The sequence below is a fragment of the Triturus cristatus genome, chromosome 1_1, assembly GCF_964204655.1.
Source record: "Triturus cristatus chromosome 1_1, aTriCri1.1, whole genome shotgun sequence".
Lineage (NCBI taxonomy): Eukaryota > Metazoa > Chordata > Amphibia > Caudata > Salamandridae > Triturus > Triturus cristatus.
In genome coordinates, this window is record NC_140579.1 from 247,458,227 (window position 1) to 247,478,462 (window position 20,236).

A 20,236-nucleotide genomic window follows, 5' to 3' on the forward strand; every position below is an offset into this window, starting at 1 on the left:
ATACCAACCCCAGCAAGAGCCCTTACACTGCCCGAACACCACTGCCCTAATCCCTGAAACACCACCATCAGCACGACCCAATTCTCTGCCCGAACACCACTGCACTGCCCTAAACCCTGAAACGCCACCCGCAGCAAGACCCCCTACACTGCCCGAATACCACTGCCCTAAACCCTGAAACACCACCCCCTGCAAGACCCCCTACACTGCCCAAACACCACTGCACCACTTCCGTTAACCCTGAAACACCACCGACTCCACGACCCCCTACACTGCCCGAACACCACTGCATTAAACCCTGAAACACTACCCCATGTAAGACCCCCTACACTGCCCGAACACCACTGCATTAAACCCTGAAACACCACCCCATGTAAGACCCCCTACACTGCCCGAACACCACTGCACTGCCCTAAACCCTGAAACACCACCCCCTGCACGACCCCTACACTGCCCGAACACCACTGCACTGCCCTAAACCCTGAAACACCACACCCAGCACGACCCCCTACACTGCTCAAACACCACTGCACTGCCCTAAACCCTGAAACACCAGCCCAGCATGACCCCCTACACTGCCCAAACACCACTGTACTACCTTAAATCCAGCCCCCACATGACCCCAACACTGCCCGAACAGCACTGCACCACTGCCCTAAACCCTGAAACACCACCCCCTGCACGATCCCCTACACTGCTCGAACACCACTGCCATAAACCCTGAAACACCACCCCCTGCAAGACCCCTTCCATGCCCGAACACCACTGCCCTATACCCTGAAACACCCCCCCAACACGGCCCTCTACTCTACCCGAACACTGCTGCACTGCCCTAAACCCTGAAACACCACCCTCTGCACAACCCCCTACACTGCCAGAATACTGCTGCACTGCCCTAAACCCTGAAACACCACCCTCAGCATGACCCCCTACACTGCCCGAACACAGCTGCTCTGCCCTTAATCCTGAAGCACCACCCCCAGCATGACACCCTACTCTGCCCAAACATCCCTGCACTGCCCTAAACCCTGAGACACCTCCTCTAGGAAGACCCCCTACACTGCCCGAACACCTCTGCTCTGCCCTTAATCCTGAAGCACCACTCCCAGCACGACACCCTACTCTGCCCAAACATCACTGCACTGCCCTAAACCCTGAGACACCTCCTCTAGGAAGACCCCCTACACTGCCCGAACACCACTGCACTGCCCTAAACCCTGAGACACCACCCCTAGCAAGACCCCCTACACTACCCAAACACCACTGCCCTATACCCTGAAACACCACCCCCCGCAAGACCCCCTACACTGCTGGAATACCACTGCCCTAAACCCTGAAACACCACCCCCTGCAATAACCCCTACACTGCCCGAACACCACTGCACCACTACCCTATACCCTGAAACACCACCCCTTGCATGACCCCCTACACTGCCCAAACACAACTGCCCTAAACCCTCAAACACCACCTGCTGCACGACCCCCTACACTGTCTGAACACCACTGCACTGCCCTAAACCCTGAAACACTACCCCCAGCACGACCCCCTACACTGCCCGAACACCACCGCACTGCCCTAAACCCTAAAATACCACCCCCAGCATGACCCCCTACACTGCCTGAACACCACTGCACTGCCCTAAACCGTGAAACAGCAGCCCCCGCACGACCCCCTACATTGCCTGAACACCACTGCACTGCCCTAAACCCTGAAACTCCACCCCCAGCACGACCCCCTACACTGCCCGAAAACCACTGCACTGCCCTAAACCCTAAAACACCACCCCCAGCACAACCCACTACACAGCCCGAACACCACTGCACTGCCCTAAAACCTACAACACCAGCCCCAGCACGAACCCTACACTGCCCGAACACCACTGCTCTAAACCATGAAACACCAGCCCGACCCCTACACTGCCCGAACACCACTCCACTGCCCTAAACCCTGAAACACCAGCCCCAGCATGACCCCCTTCTCTGCCCGAACATCACTGCCCTAAACCCTGAAACACCACCCCAGCAAGACCCCCTACACTGCCCGAACACCACTGCCCTAAATCCTGAAACACCACCCCCAGGACGACCTCCTTCTCTGCCCGTACACGACTGCACTGCCCCAAACCCTGAAACACCACCCCGTGCACAACCCCCTACACTGCCCGAACACCACTGTGCTGCCCTAAACTCTGAAACACCACCCCCAGCACAACCCCCTACTGTGCCCGAACACCACTGCACTGCCCTGAACCCTGAAATACCAACCCCAGCAAGATCCCCTAAACTGCCCGAACACCACTGCCCTAATCCCTGAAACACCACCATCAGAATGACCCACTTCTCTGCCCGAACACCACTGCACTGCCCTAAACCCTGAAACGCCACCCGTAGCAAGAACCACTACACTGCCCGAATACCACTGCCCTAATCCCTGAAACACCACCCCCTGCAAGACCCCCTACACTGCCCGAATACCACTGCACCACTTCCCTTAACCCTGAAACACCACCGACTGCACGACCTCCTACACTGCCCGAACACCACTGCATTAAACCCTGAAACACCACCCCATGTAAGACCCCCTACACTGCGTGAACACCACTGCACTAAACCCTGAAACACCACCCCTGCACGACCCCTACACTGCCCGAACACCACTGCACTGCCCTAAACCCTGAAACTCCAGCCCCAGCATGACCCCCTACACTGCTTGAACACCACTGCACTGCCCTAAACCCTAAAACACCAGCCCAGCACGACACCCTACACTGCCCAAACACCACTGTACTGCCCTAAACCCCGGATCACCCCTACAATGCCCGAACACCACTGCACTGCCCTAAACCCTCAAACACCAGCCCCCACACAACCCCAACACTGCCCGAACACCACTGCATCACTACCCTAAACCCTGAAACACAAACCCCCTGCACGATCCCCTAAACTGCTCGAACACAACTGCCATAAACCCTGAAACACCACCCCCTGCAAGACCCCCTACATGCCCGAACACCACTGCCCTATACCCTGAAACACCACCCCCAACACGACCCTCTACTCTTACCGAACACCGCTGCACTGCCCTAAACCCTGAAACACCACCCTCTGCACAACCCCCTACACTGCCAGAACACCGCTGCTCTGCCCTTAATCCTGAAACACCACCCCCAGCACGACACCCTACTCTGCCCAAACATCACTGCACTGCCCTAAACCCTGAGACACCTCCTCTAGGAAGACCCCCTACACTGCCCGAACACCATTGCACTGCCCTAAACCCTGAGACAACACCCCTAGCAAGACCCCCTACACTGCCAGAACACCACTGTACTGCCCTAAACCCTAAAACACCTCCCCCACCATGACCCCCTACACTGCCGGAACACCACTGCACTGCCCTAAACCCTGAAACACCAGCCCCCTCACGACCCCCTACACTGCCTGAACACCTCTTCACTGCCCTAAACCCTGAAACACCAGCCCCCGCTCGACCCCCTACACTGCCCGAACAGCATTGCACTGCCCTAAACCCTGAAACACCAGCCCCTGCACGACCCCTACACTGCCCGAACACCACTGCACCACTGCCCTAAACTCTGAAACACCACCCCTGCACGATCCCCTACACTGCCCGAACACCACTGCCCTATACCCTGAAACAACACCCCCAGCATGACCCCCTACTCTGCACGATCACCGCTGCACTGTCCTAAACTCTGTAACACCACCCCCTGCACGACCCCCTACACTGTCCTAACACCACTGCACTGCCCTAAACCCTGAAACACCAGCCCCAGCACGACCCCCTACACTTCCTAGACACGACTGCACTGCGCCTAAACACTGAAACACCACCCCCAGCAAGACCTCCTACAATGCCCGAACATCACTGCCCTATACCCTGAATCACCACCCCCAGCAAGACCCCCTACACTGCCCAATCACCACTGCCCTAAACCTTGAAACACCATCCCCTGCAAGACCCCCTACTTTGCCCGAACACCACTGCACCACTGCCCTAAAACCTGAAACACCTCCCCCTGCACGACCCCCTACACTACCCGAACACCACTGCAATGCCCTAAACCCTAAAACACCACCAACCAGCACAACCCCCTACAGTGCCCGAACATCACTACACTACCCTAAACCCTAAAACACCACCCCAGCATTACCCCCTACACTGCCCGAACACCACTGCACTGCCCTAAACCCTAAAACACCAGCCCCAGCACGAACCCTACACTGCCCGAACACCACTGCTCAAAACCATGAAACACCAGCCCGACCCCCTTCTCTGCCCGAACACCACTGCCCTAAACCCTGAAACAACACCCCAGCAAGACCCCCTACACTGCCCGAACACCACTGCCCTAAATCCTGAAACACCACCCCCAGCACAACCTCCTTCTCTGCCCTAACACCACTGCGCTGCCCTAAACCCTGAAACACAACCCCCAGCACGACCCCCTACACTGCCAGAACACCACTGCACTGCCCTGAACCCTGAAATACCACCCCCAGCAAGAGCCCCTACACTGCCCGAACACCACTGCCCTAATCCCTGAAACACCAATGCCAGCAAGACCCCCTACACTGCCCGAACACCACTGCCTTAAACCCTGAAACACCACCCCCAGCAATACTGCCTACACTGCCCAAACACCACTGCCCTAAACCCTGAAACACCACCCCCAGCACGAACCCCTTCTCTGCCTGAACACCACTGCACTGCCCCAAACCCAGAAACATCACCCCCTGCATGACCCCCTACAATGCCTGAACACCACTGCACTGCCCTAAACCCTGAAACACCAACCCCAGCATGACCCCCTACAATGCCTGAGCAACACTGCACTGCCCTAAACCCTGAAACACCAGCCCCAGCACCACCCCCTTCACTGCCCGAACACCACTGCCCTAAACCCTAAAACACCAGCCCCAGCATGACCACCAACACTGCCCGAAACCCACTGCACTGCCCTAAATGCCAAAACACCAACCCCAGCATGACCCCCTACACTGCCCGAACACCACTGCACTGCCCTAAACCCTGAAACACCTGCCCCAGCCCAACCCCCTTCACTGCCCGAACACCACTGCCCTAAACCCTAAAACACCAGCCCCAGCACGACCCCCAACACTGCCCGAACCCCACTGCACTGACATAAGCCCCAAAACACCAACCCCAGCATGACCCCCTACACTGCCTGAGCACCACTGCACTGTCCTAAACCCTAAAACACCACCCCAAGCATGACCCCCTAACACGACCCCCTACACTGCCCGAACACCACTGCACTGCCCTGAACCCTAAAACACCACCCCCTGCATGACCCCCTACACTGCCTGAACACCACTGCACTGCCCTAAACCCTAAAACACCACCCCCTGCATGACCCCCTACAATGCCCGAACACCACTGCACTGCCCTAAACCCTGAAACACCACCCCCAGCACGACCCCCTACACTGCCCTAACACCACTGCACTACCCTAAACCCTAAAACACCACCCCAGCATGACCCCCTACACTGCCCGAACACCACTGCACTGCCATAAACCCTAAAACACCATCCCCAGCATGACCCCTACACTGCCCGAACACTACTGCCCTAAACCATGAAACACCAGCCCGACCCCCTACACTGCCCGAGCACCACTGCACTGCCCGAAACCCTGAAACACCAGCCCCAGCATGACCCCCTTCTCTGCCCGAACACCACTGCCCTAAACCCTGAAACACCACCCCCAGCATGACCCCTACACTGCCCGAACACCACAGCACAGCCCTAAAACCTAAAACACCACCCCAGCACGACCACCTACTCTGCCCGAACACCACAGCACAGCCCTAAAACCTAAAACACCACCCCAGCACGACCACCTACAGTGTCGGAACACCACTGCACTGCCGTAAATCATAAAACACCAGCCCCAGCACGAACCCCTACACTGTTCGAATGCCACTGCACTGCCCTAAACCCTAAAACACCATCCCAGCTTGACACCTTACACTGTCCGAACACCACAGCCCTAAACCCAGAAAAACCACCCCCAGCTATACCCCCTTGTTAGACCTGGCACCTTGGCGTGAGTTTCCCTTCCACTTTTTGCTGATGTGCCTCATTGTGTTTTGTTGCTGTTAGCTGCTCGGGGCACTGTGCCACTGCTGATTAGTGCCACAGTGCAAGTGCTCCCTTTGAAAAGTGTATACATTGATTGGTGTCCATGATTGGTTCATTTGGTTTACTGTCAGCCCCTAGTAAAGTGCACCAGGAGTGCCAGGGCTTGTAAATACAAATGCTGCTGGTGGGCCTGCAGCACTGGTTGTGCCACCCACAGAAGCGGCCTAGTAAAATGTGTCTAGGGTCTGCCACTGCAGAACCTGCGTGCAGTCTGGTACTGTCGCGCTGACTGCGCAAGTGCACCCACTTGCCAGTCCCTAAACCTTCCCTTAACTACATATTAGTCACCCCTCTGGTAGGCCCAAGGGTAGGGTGCATTGTAGGCATAAGGTAGGACATGCCCTGATGTGTGTGGCATGTCTTAATAGTGAATTACAGCCATTTTCGTTTTTCACTATTGAAGGCTACCTGCTCTCCATAGGCCAGAATGGGCTGCTGGAATTACTACACCCTGTAATCCCAGTGGACTCATAGAGCATGGTAGAAAGTCATGTTTAGTATGCCTGAACTCAGAATAATAAAATACTTCTTTTAGTAAAGTTTATTTTAATATCCTGCGTTTGTAAATACTACTTTTAGAAAGTTAGTATTTACTGATCTGGCCATTCAGTCCGCCTCTGCGCTGTGTGTGTGTGTTCTGCCTAGCAACAGTGAGGAGCAGGGCTGGGGAATTCCAGGAGACAGGCTGGCTGCCAGGTGGTGGGAAGAGAGATTACACCAGGATGGGTGGGAGGAGTACACCTTGACTCTTGAATAGACCTGTGCTCTGCCAGCACAAAGCCGGCTCCGCCCCCTGTGGAGCGGCAGATGTCTCTGCCCTGCTGCTGAAAGGAAAGAGCAGAGTCACCACAACAAAGTGCTCCAAAACTGGACTGAGCCAGGCCCAGGCCCCCTGGCGCCAAAGAACAAAAGAATCACTGTATAAAAGTAGGGGCCTGGCTCCTAAGAAATCAGATCCTGTTTACGCAACGACGAACCTCTGCCTGAAGGAGAAGGACCTGGAGAAGCTGAAGGAGGAATACTGTCTCTCTGCCTGAGAGACTGGCCTGCAGTGGGTGCCTGTCTGCTGGAAGGAGAGGAAAAGACTACAGAAAAAGACTTTGAATCAACTTGTGCTAAACAATCTCCAAGGGCTTGCTTGTGAACTTGCCCCCTGATCTGCGCCCCAGGAACAGTGGGCGCAACCTACCCCCAGAAGAGGAGAAGTAGCTGGACGCAATCCTGTGACGCTGATCCCCTGAGAACCTGTGTGCCTCTCCCCCTTTCTCTACACCGCGACATCTGCCACCTGGGACTACCACGAGCACCGCAAGGACCTGCCTACCTGGTCCAAGCACCGCAAGTACCAGCCCCTCCGAGCCGTAGCTCACAACGCGGAGAAAGGCACCTGAAGGCCTGCGCACCGAGCCCTGGCGACCCTGTGCCGTCAAGATCACCGCGAGGCCCTGTGCACCCTTGTGATCCACTGAAAAGCTGATCGCGCTGCAATGCGCTGTGGATTACTCCAGAGCTGCTTCCCCCTCCTCTGCCCTTGGTCGTGTGGCTAAGACCTTCTTCGGGTGCCCCACGAAGCACCGCCGCCCTCTGACTGTGAGGGACGACACCACGACGTGGGACACCGCTCCTTCGAAACCCGAGGCCGCCGGGACCATCCCCGTACAGAACAAAGGTATTTGGGACGATCACGCTAAAAGTACGGCCCGTACTTGCCTATGTACGAGCCGTACCTGCTTGAGACCTAGTGGGAGCTGTGCGTGTAATTCCGGTCCGTACTTGCCTTTGTACGGATCGTCCTTGTCTCCAAAGTGCCGTGGTTCGATCTGTATCTGCATTTGAAGTCATCACCCCTGGGCCGTAGTTCGACCCGTACTGCTGCCTGTCTGAACCGTACTGCCTTTGAAAATATTCGGAGTTGCATCGTACTGTTTGCCTCGTACTGCCTTGCAGCATAGTTCGCACCGTACCTACACCTGAAGTGTTTTGCCTCGTACTGCCTTTCAAAGAACCCGTGTTCGCACCGTACCGGTGCTTCAATCTATGTACGGCGCGTCCCTGGCTGTCCAGACCGTACCGCGCTAAAAGACATTGCCGGTGCTCACGCGAGAAGCGTGGGACTCGGCAAGCGTACTCCGGCTCATGCGGGAAGCGTGAGAAACGGCAAGGCACTGCAAAAACCTTGCCCAGAGCATCACAAAGGCGCTGCGAAGTGCGCAGAAGACCTAAGAGCCTGATTTTAACAAGAACTGTGCCATTTTTGAAACCTGTGGACTGCCCTTAAGCATTTGAAAGTAACTGGATTGAGATTTGCTAAGAGAACTGTATTTATGCAACCTGCTTGAAAGAAAACCTTTTATATAAAGAATTATATTTTGGATATAAATACAGCCTTGTGTCTTTGTGTGGTGGGGTGGTGATTATTGTGTGGGACAACTTGAACGCTTAACCTTATGCCCTCTGGAAATTTAGCCTGACTGCTCGCGCCACGTTACCTAGAGGGTGAGCAGGGGTTATTTTTAAAGAGGTGATCCTTTGCCCTGACTTAGATGAAAAGGGTCCCTGCTTGTCGCAAGTGCATACCTGCGCCAACCAGTGACCCCGGATTCTAACATTGGTGGCAGGGGTGAGGATTTACGGATTTGCGTTCTTGGTGTCTGCGCAGTGATTACTAGCCATTGCACAGTGGACAGTCCAGTAGCTTGAGCCACAGAACTTTTTAATTTTAATTTCACTTGCCAAGAAGATCCCTTGTGTTTGAAACCATGCCGGGTTCAAACAGCATTGAGAAATCGCTCTCTGAAACCTCTGAAAGGCCAGAATTGGAATGGGATGAGTCCCAACTGGGAAAATACACAAGAGATCAACTCCAACATTTCTGCAAGAAATTCAAAGTTCCACGCAAAGGATGCACAAACAAGGTGCACTTCCAGACGGCACTGAGAGCCTGGGTGGAATCAAGGAATGGAGCTAGGAATGTTGTACCTGAAGTTGACCTAGTGGAGCCAGCAGAGAGCATCCACAGTGCTGGCAGAGGTCTGTCACCAGAGGAGCTGGCAGACAGACAAGCCACAAGAGATCATGAGATTACTTTGGCCAAGTTGAAATTGAATGGCCAATTGGAGCTAGAGAGCAAGAAGATGGCTCTTGAAGAAAGAAAGATCCAAATGGAGCACGACGCCAGAATGAGGGAACTGGCGATCAAAGAGAAGAGTTTGGAGAACACTCCCTCTGGTGGCAGCGCAACGCCGGTGCAGGTAGAGTCAAGGGTGTACATACCAAAAGATGTAGTTAAAGAGTTCTACAAGAATGATGACATAGGGCAATGGTTCGGGGCCTATGAGATAGCCATGTCCTCCCACCGGGTCCCTGAGAAAGATTGGGGAGTGGGGTTGTGGGGACGGTTCCTCAGTGAGGGGCGGGACACACTGTTAGATTTGCCCTTTGACATGCAGACCTCTTACCCCCACATGAAAGAAGCTTTAATGACCAGATATGGGCTAACTCCTGAATTGTATAGACAGAGGTTCAGGGGGTGCACCAAGCTTGCGGGGAGTACGTATGTGGAGTATGTGACCTTTTTCTGCAGAGCACTGGATGGCTGGGTGAAGGGTAGCAAAGTAGATGATTACCAAGGTCTCTTTGATTTAATTGCATGGGAGCACTTGTCGCTTAATTGTTTTCCTGAGCTACGCCAACACCTGATAGATAGCAAGCTGACTAACCCTAGGAAGCTTGCTGAGGAGGTGGACCGCTGGGTCAGCACCAGGGTCCACAAGGGTCACGTGGGAGACTCCGCCAAGGGTGGGCAGGGTCCCCAGCAGAAGAGTGGGGGGGACAAGGGAAAACAGAAAGGGTTCCAAAAAGGCCCCCAAAGTAATCCCCAAGGGAACCAGCAGAAAGGTTCTCAGCCTCCCCCAACCCCGAAGCCAACAGGGGCCCGACAGGTAAACCTGTTCCCAAGGGGCCCCCTCAATGTTATAAATGTGGTGAGCTAGGTCACTTTGCCAGTGATCGCAAGTGTCGCCAGTATGTAAAACCAGCACCCACTGGTGCTCTACCGAAGCAAGTGGCCACAGTAGCCTTTTTGGGAGGAGGTAGAAGTCCCCGGTGGGTGGGACCCCGTCCAAATGACCTTAGTCTCGCTAGGAGACAGTGAGATGGTCCCAAACGCCGACTTGCCCTCTAACACTAAGAAGTATGGGCAAGTGGTGACCGTCAATGGTAGAAAGGTGGAGGCTCTTAGAGACACAGGAGCCAGCGTGACTGCAGTGCGACAGCACCTGGTATCTCAAGAGCAGGTCGTACCTCATGCCTATTGTCGGGTTGTCAATGCTGACAACATGGAGAGTCGTTGTCCAATGGCTCAAGTTCCCTTTGAGTGGGGGGGGGGTCTCTGGTACTCTGCAAGTCGCTGTGAGAACTGCCATGCCTGTAGACTGTCTCTTAGGTAATGACTTGGAGAGCTCCCCTTGGGAAAAGGTGGAGAAGACAGCTCACCTGCGGATGGTGGGCTTACCTGATTGGGCGTGCGTGACCACCCGGTCAATGGCAGCCAGTAGGTGTGTTGAAGGGACTCTGGAGCCTGAGGGAGAGGCCCAGGAACCGGCTTTAGGGAGAGGGCGCAGGAGGCACGGGAATCCGGCTCCTGAAGTTCCCACAGCCCAGGAGACAGCAGACCTTGAGGGGGATGCCCTGGAGCCTACCGGGGAACAGATAGCCGAACTGGGGGACCTGCCTGAGCTGACCCATTGGCAGCAAGAAGGAGGCCCCACCAGGGAGGAATTCTGCAGGGAGCAGAAGGAGTGCCCCTCTCTAGTGGGTATGCGGCAGCAGGCTGCAGCCCAAGCCAATGGTGATCAGTCCGGTACTCACTTGATCTACTGGGAGAACGACCTCCTGTACTCAGAGCCTAAGGTTGCTGAACCTGGCTCAGCCCGTGCGCTGGTGGTACCCCAGAAGTTCAGAGCCTTCCTACTGGGGCTGGCTCACGACGTTACGTCAGCAGGGCATTTGGGGCAGGACAAGACCTTTGAAAGGCTTGTCACCCACTTTTATTGGCCTCAAATGCGCAGGACTTCTGACACTCACTGCAGGACATGCCAGACTTGCCAGGCAAGTGGCATGAGTGGAAGGAAGCTGAAAGCTCCACTCCAACCTTTCCCTGTGGTCAGTACCCCATTCCAGCGAGTGGGGATTGACATTGTGGGGCCACTGGACCCCAAGACAGCCATGGGCAACAGGTTTATCCTGGTCTTGGTGGACCATGCCACCCGGTACCCTGAAGCCATCCCTCTGAGGACAGTGACGGCCCCCGTGGTGGGACGAGCACTGATGGGAATTTTCTCACGAGTAGGATTCCCTCTAGAGGTGGTGTCCGATAGGGGGACCAATTTCATATCGAAATATATGAAATCCCTTTGGCAAGAGTGTGGTGTGACATACAAGTTCACCACCCCTTACCATCCACAAGGAAACGGGTTGGTTGAGCGATTCAACCGAACCCTAAAGGGAATGATCATGGGCCTTGAAGGACCAATGAGGTGTAAGTGGGACGTCCTCTTACCATGCCTTCTCTTTGCGTACCGTGAGGTGCCACAGAAGTCTCTGGGGTTCAGTCCCTCTGAGCTTCTGTATGGCCACCCTGTACATGGACCTCTGAGTCTGGTCAAGGAAGGCTGGGAGCAATCTCCCAGGAAACCTCCCCAGAATGTATACAGTTACATGCTGGCCTTCCGGAACCAGACTCGGCGTTTCAGGCAACTTTCTGAGGCAAACCTGGAAGCCAGCCAGGAGGAAATGAAGCAGTGGTACGACCAGAACGCCACTCTGGTTGAGCTTCAACCTGGTCAAAAAGTTTGGGTCCTGGCCCCGGTGGAGCCTTGTGCACTCCAGGACAAGTGGACAGGACCCTTTGAGATTGTGGAGCACAAGAGTTCTGTCACCTACTTGGTGAACTTGCAGTCTCCTAGGAACCCCTTAAGGGTCCTACATGTCAATCGCCTCAAGCCCCACTTGGAGAGGTCCGAAGTGGGCATGCTCTTGGCCACCGATGATGGGACGGAGGAGGAGTCTGAGCCTCTTCCTGACCTCTTGGTAGCCTCAGAGCAAGACGGGTCAGTGGATGGATTTAACCTCTCACCCACCCTGACCCCTGAGCAACAGAATGACTGCCGCCAGCTGCTGGGGCAGTTTCCTGACTTGTTCTCCCTGGTTCCTGGTATCACAGATTGGTGCGTCCATGATGTGGATACAGGAGACAGCTTACCTGTGAAGCACAAAGCTTACAGGGTAACTGACAGGGTCAGAGCCTGCATCAAAGAGGAGGTCTCAAAGATGCTTGCTCTCGGGGTGGTTGAGTCCTCCAGCAGTCCTTGGGCCAGCCCAGTGGTCTTGGTCCCGAAGGCTGCAGCGCCGGGTGCCACACCCGAACTCCGGTTCTGTGTGGACTACCGAGGACTCAATTCAGTCACGAAGACTGACGCGCACCCCATCCCCAGAGCTGATGAGCTCATCGATCGGTTAAGGGCTGCACGGTACCTCAGCACGTTTGATTTAACGTCTGGGTACTGGCAGATCACCTTGACTGATGGGGCTAAAGAGAGGTCCGCATTCTCCACACCAGATGGGCATTTCCAGTTCTGGGTTATGCCATTTGGGATGAAGAATGCCCCTGCCACCTTCCAGAGGTTGGTCAACCAGGTGTTGGCTGGACTGACCAAGTTCAGCGCAGCATACCTGGATGACATCGCAGTGTTCAGCGGCACATGGGAAGAACACCTGCAACATCTCTGGGAATTGTTGATGGCACTGCGCAAGGCAGGCCTCACGATCAAGGCAAGCAAGTGTCAGATCAGGCAGGGGTCCGTGGTGTACTTGGGACACCAGGTGGGGAGCGGCCAGGTGGCGCCCCTACAAACAAGATAGAAACCATCCTGGCTTGGGAGCCCCCAAAGACCCAGACGGAGGTGAGGGCCTTTTTAGGACTCACTGGGTACTACAGGAGGTTTGTCAAGGGGTATGGCAGCATCGTTGCCCCCTTGACCGAGATGACTTCGAAGAAGCAGCCCAGAAAAGTGATATGGGCTGACACCTGTCAGAAGGCCTTTGACACCCTGAAAACTGCCATGTGCACGGCGCCCGTGCTCTTGGCTCCTGACTTCTCCAAAGAATTCCTAGTGCAGACAGACGCATCAGAGCATGGTGTAGGGGCTGTTCTCACAGATGACTGTGGAGGGCTGGGACCAACCTGTAGCCTTCATAAGTAGGAGGTTACTTCCACGGGAACAAAGGTGGAGTGCGATAGAGCGGGAAGCATTTGCTGTGGTCTGGGCGCTGAAGAAGCTGAGGCCCTACTTGTTTGGGACTCACTTTCGGGTTCAGACCGACCACAGGCCCCTCAGATGGATAATGCAAATGAGGGGTGAGAACCCAAAACTGTTGAGGTGGTCCATCTCCCTACAGGGTATGGACTTTACGGTGGAACATCGCCCTGGCACAGATCACGCCAATGCTGATGGTCTGTCCAGGTTTTTCCGCCTTAGTGAAGAGGAACTCCCTGGGGTAAGGTAGTTCCCCCCACATTTCAGCTGGAGGGGACACGTGTTAGACCTGGCACCTTGGCGTGAATTTCCCTTCCACTTTTTGCTGATGTGCCTCATTGTGTTTTGTTGGTGTTAGCTGCTCGGGGCACTGTGCCACTGCTGATCAGTGCCACAGTGCAAGTGCTCCCTTTGAAAAGTGTATACATTGATTGGTGTCCATGATTGGTTCATTTGGTTTACTGTCAGCCCCTAGTAAAGTGCACCAGGAGTGCCAGGGCTTGTAAATACAAATGCTGCTGGTGGGCCTGCAGCACTGGTTGTGCCACCCACAGAAGCGGCCTAGTAAAATGTGTCTAGGGTCTGCCACTGCAGAACCTGCGTGCAGTCTGGTACTGTCGCGCTGACTGCGCAAGTGCACCCACTTGCCAGTCCCTAAACCTTCCCTTAACTACATATTAGTCACCCCTCTGGTAGGCCCAAGGGCAGGGTGCATTGTAGGCATAAGGTAGGACATGCCCTGATGTGTGTGGCATGTCTTAATAGTGAATTACAGCCATTTTCGTTTTTCACTATTGAAGGCTACCTGCTCTCCATGGGCCAGAATGGGCTGCTGGAATTACTACACCCTGTAATCCCAGTGGACTCATAGAGCATGGTAGAAAGTCATGTTTAGTATGCCTGAACTCAGAATAATAAAATACTTCTTTTAGTAAAGTTTATTTTAATATCCTGCGTTTGTAAATACTACTTTTAGAAAGTTAGTATTTACTGATCTGGCCATTCAGTCCGCCTCTGCGCTGTGTGTGTGTGTTCTGCCTAGCAACAGTGAGGAGCAGGGCTGGGGAATTCCAGGAGACAGGCTGGCTGCCAGGTGGTGGGAAGAGAGATTACACCAGGATGGGTGGGAGGAGTACACCTTGACTCTTGAATAGACCTGTGCTCTGCCAGCACAAAGCCGGCTCCGCCCCCTGTGGAGCGGCTGATGTCTCTGCCCTGCTGCTGAAAGGAAAGAGCAGAGTCACCACAACAAAGTGCTCCAAAACTGGACTGAGCCAGGCCCAGGCCCCCTGGCGCTAAAGAACAAAAGAATCACTGTATAAAAGTAGGGGCCTGGCTCCTAAGAAATCAGATCCTGTTTACGCAATGACGAACCTCTGCCTGAAGGAGAAGGACCTGGAGAAGCTGAAGGAGGAATACTGTCTCTCTGCCTGAGAGACTGGCCTGCAGTGGGTGCCTGTCTGCTGGAACGAGATGAAAAGACTACAGAAAAAGACTTTGAATCAACTTGTGCTAAACAATCTCCAAGGGCTTGCTTGTGAACTTGCCCCCTGATCTGCGCCCCAGGAGCAGTGGGCGCAACCTACCCCCAGAAGAGGAGAAGTAGCTGTACGCAATCGTGTGACGCTGATCCCCTGAGAACCTGTGTGCCTCTCCCCCTTTCTCTACACTGCGACATCTGCCACCTGGGACTACCACGAGCACCGCAAGGACCTGCCTACCTGGTCCAAGCACCGCAAGTACCAGCCCCTCCGAGCCGTAGCTCGCAACGCGGAGAAAGGCACCTGAAGGCCTGCGCACCGAGCCCTGGCGACCCTGTGCCGTCAAGATCACCGCGAGGCCCTGTGCACCCTTGTGATCCACTGAAAAGCTGATCGCGCTGCAACGCGCTGTGGATTACTCCGGAGCTGCTTCCCCCTCCTCTGCCCTTGGTCGTGTGGCTAAGACCTTCTTCGGGTGCCCCACGAAGCACCGCCGCCCTCTGACTGTGAGGGATGACACCGCGACGTGGGACACCACTCCGTCGAAACCCGAGGCTGCCGGGACCATCCCCGTACAGAACAAAGGTATTTGGGACGATCGCGCTAAAAGTACGGCCCGTACTTGCCTATGTACGAGCCGTACCTGCTTGAGACCTAGTGGGAGCTGTGCGTGTAATTCCAGTCCATACTTGCCTTTGTACGGACCGTCCTTGTCTCCAAAGTGCCGTGGTTCGATCCGTATCTGCATTTAAAGTCTTCACCCCCGGGGCCGTAGTTCGACCCGTACTGCTGCCTTTCTGAACCGTACTGCCTTTGGAAATATTCTGAGTTGCATCGTACTGTTTGCCTCGTACTGCCTTGCAGCATAGTTCGCACCGTACCTACACCTGAAGTGTTTTGCCTCGGACTGCCTTTCAAAGAACCCGTGCTCGCACCGTACCGGTGCTTCAATCTATGTACGGCGCGTCCCTGGCTGTCCGGACCGTACCGCGCTAAAAGACATTGCCGGTGCTCACGTGAGAAGCGTGGGACTCGGCAAGCGTACTCCGGCTCACGCGGGAAGCGTGAGAAACTGCAAGGCACTGCAAAAACCTTGCCCAGAGCATCACAAAGGCGCTACGAAGTGCGCAGAAGACCTAAGAACCTGATTTTAACAAGAACTGTGCCATTTTTTAAACCTGTGGACTGCCCTTAAGCATTGAAAGTAACTGGATTGAGATTCACTAAGAGAACTGTATTTATGCAACCTGCTTGAAAGAAAACCTTTTATCTAAAGAATTATATTTTGGATATAAATACAGCCTTGTGTCTTTGTGTGGTGGGGTGGTGATTATTGTGTGGGACAACTTGAACGCTTAACCTTATGCCCTCTGGAAATTTAGTATGACTGCTCGCGCCACGTTACCTAGAGGGTGAGCAGGGGTTATTTTTAAAGAGGTGATCCTTTGCCCTGACTTAGATGAAAAGGGTCCCTGCTTGTCGCAAGTGCATACCTGCGCCAACCAGAGACCCCGGATTCTAACACCCCTTCTCTGCCCGAACACCACTGCACTGCCCTAAACCCTGAAACACCACCCCAGCACAACCCCCTACTTTGCCCGAACACCACTGCCCTAAAACGTGAAACACCACCCCCGCACGACCACCTACACTGCCCGAACACCACTGCACTGCCCTAAACCCTAAAACACCACCCTCAGCGCGACACCTACACTGGCCGAATGCCACTGCACTGCCCTAAACCACCACCCCAGCTTGACGCCCTACACAGTCTGAACACCACTGCACTGCCCTAAAACTTGAAACACCACCCCCAGCACGACCCCATTCTTTGCCCGAACACCACTGCCCTAAAACATGAAACACCACCCCCACACGACCCCCTACACTGCCCGAACACCACTGCACTGCCCTAAACCCTGAAACACCAGCCCTAGCACGACATCCTACACTGCCTGAATACCACTCCACTGTCCTAAACCCTGAAACACCACCCACCAACCCGACCCCCTACACTGCCCGAACACCACTGCACTGCCCTTAACCCTGAAACACCACCCCCAGCACGACCCCCTACACTGCCTGAACACAACTGCACTGCCCAAAACCCTGAAACACCAACCCCAGCACGACCCCCTTCACTGCCCGAACACCACTGCACTGACCTAAACCCTGAAAGACCAGCGCCAGCACGTCCCCCTACACTGACCGAACACCACTGCACTGCCCAAAACACTGAAACACCAGCCACAGCACGACCCCCTACAGTGCCCGAACACCACTGCACTGCCCTAAACCCAGAAACTCCACCCCCAGCAAGACCCCCTACACTGCCCGAATACCACTGCCCTAAACCCTGAAACACCACCCCCTGAAATAACCCCTACACTGCCTGAACACCACTGCACCACTACCTTAAACCCTGAAACACCACCCCCTGCATGACCCCCTACACTGCCCGAACACAACTGCCCTAATCCCTGAAACCCAACCCCCAGCACGACCCCCTACTCTGCCGGAACACCACTGCACTGCACTAAACCCTGAAACACCACCCCCAGCACGACCCCTTACGCTGCCCGAAAACCACTGCCCTAAAACCTGAAACCCCACTCCCCGCACGACCCGCTACACTGCCCGAACACCACTACACTGCCCTAAACCCTGAAACATCACCCCCAGCAAGACCCCCTACACTGCCTGAACACCACAGCCCTAAACCCTGAAACACCACCCCAACACATCCCCTTACTCTGCCCAAACACCACTGCACTGCCCTAAACTTTGAAACACCACCCCCAGCACGAACCCCTACACTGCCCGAACACCACTGCACTGCCCTAAACCCTGATACACCCCCCGAGCAAGACCGCCTTCACTGCCCTAACAAACCTGCACTGCCCTAAACCCTGAAAACCACCCCCAGCAAGACCCCCTACACTGCCCGAATACCACTGCCCTAAACCCTGAAACACCACCTCCTGCAAGACCCCCTATGCTGCCCGAACACCAGTGCCCTATGCCCCGAAACACCAACCCAGCAAGATCCCCTACACTTCCTGAATACCACTGCCCTAAACCCTTAAACACCACCCCCTGCTAGACCCCCTACATTGCCTGAACACAACTGCTCTACTGCCCTAAACCCTGAAACACCACCCCCTGCATGACCCCCTACACTGCCCAAATACCACTGCCCTAAACCCTGAAATACCACCCCCTGCCTGACCCCCTACACTGCCTGAACATCACTGCACTGTCCTAAACCCTAAAACACCACCCCCAGCACAACCCCATACACTGCCCGAACACCACTGCACTGCCCTAAACCCTGAAACACCACCCCCAGGAAGACCCCCTACACTGCCCGAACATCACTGCACTGCTCTACACCCTGAAACACCACCCCCAGCAAGACCCCCTACACTGCCCAAACACCACTGCCCTAAACCCTGAAACAACACCAACTGCAAGACCCCCTACGCTGCCCGAACACCACTGCACTGCCCTAAACCCAAAAATACCACCCCAGCACGACCCCCTACCCTGCCCAAATACCACTGCACTACCCTAAACCCTAAAACACCACCCCCAGTACAATGCCCTACACTGCCCGAACTCCACTGACCTGCCTTAAACCCTGAAGCACCAGCCCCAGCACGACCCCCTACACTGCCTGAACACCACAGCACTAAACCCTGAAACACCACCCCCAGCAAGACCCCTACACTGCCCAAACACCACTGCCCTAAACCCTGAAACACCACCCCCAGCACGACCCCCTTCTCTGCCCGAACACCACTGCACTGCTCCAAACCCTGAAACACCACCCCCAGCATGACCCACTACACTGCCCGAACACCACTGCACTGCCCTAAACCCTGAAACACCACCCCCAGGAAGACCCCCTACACTGCCCGAACACCACTGCCCTATACCCTGAAACACCAGCTCCATCACGACCCCCTACACTGCCGAAACACCACTGCACCACTGCCCTAAACCCTGAAACCCCACCCCCAGCAAGACCCCCTACACTGCCCGAACACCACTGCCCTATGCCCTGAAACACCACCCCCAGCAAGATCCCCTACACTGCCTGAATACCACTGCCCTAAACCCTGAAACACCACCCCCTGCACGACCCCCTACACTGCCCGAATACCACAGCACCACTACCCTAAACCCTGAAACACCACCCCCTGCACGACCCCCTACACTGCCTGAACACCACAGCCCTAAACCCTGAAACACCACCCCAACACATCCCCTTACTCTGCCCAAACACCACTGCACTGCCCTAAACTTTGAAACACCACTCCCAGCACGAACCCCTACACTGCCCGAACACCACTGCACTGCCCTAAACCCTGATACACCACCCCGAGCAAGACCGCCTTCACTGCCCTAACACACCTGCACTGCCCTAAACCCTGAAAACCACCCCCAGCAAGACCCCCTACACTGCCCGAATACCACTGCCCTAAACCCTGAAACACCACCTCCTGCAAGACCCCCTATGCTGCCCGAACACCAGTGCCCTATGCCCCGAAACACCAACCCAGCAAGATCCCCTACACTTCCTGAATACCACTGCCCTAAACCCTTAAACACCACCCCCTGCTAGACCCCCTATACTGCCTGAACACGACTGCTCTACTGCCCTAAACCCTGAAACACCACCCCCTGCATGACCCCCTACACTGCCCGAATACCACTGCCCTAAACCCTGAAACACCACCCCCTGCCTGACCCCCTACACTGCCTGAACATCACTGCACTGTCCTAAACCCTAAAACACCACCCCCAGCACAACCCCATACACTGCCCGAACACCACTGCACTGCCCTAAACCCTGAAACACCACCCCCAGGAAGACCCCCTACAATGCCCGAACATCACTGCACTGCTCTACACCCTGAAACACCACCCCCAGCAAGACCCCCTACACTGCCCGAACACCACAGCCCTAAACCCTGAAACACCACCCCCTGAAAGACCCCCTACGCTGCCCGAACACCACTGCACTGCCCTAAACTCCAAAATACCACCCCAGCACGACCCCCTACCCTGCCCAAATACCACTGCACTACCCTAAACCCTAAAACACCACCCCCAGTACAACGCCCTACACTGCCCGAACTCCACTGACCTGCCTTAAACCCTGAAGCACCAGCCCCAGCACGACCCACTACACTGCCTGAACACCACAGCACTAAACCCTGAAACACCACCCCCAGCAAGACCCCTAC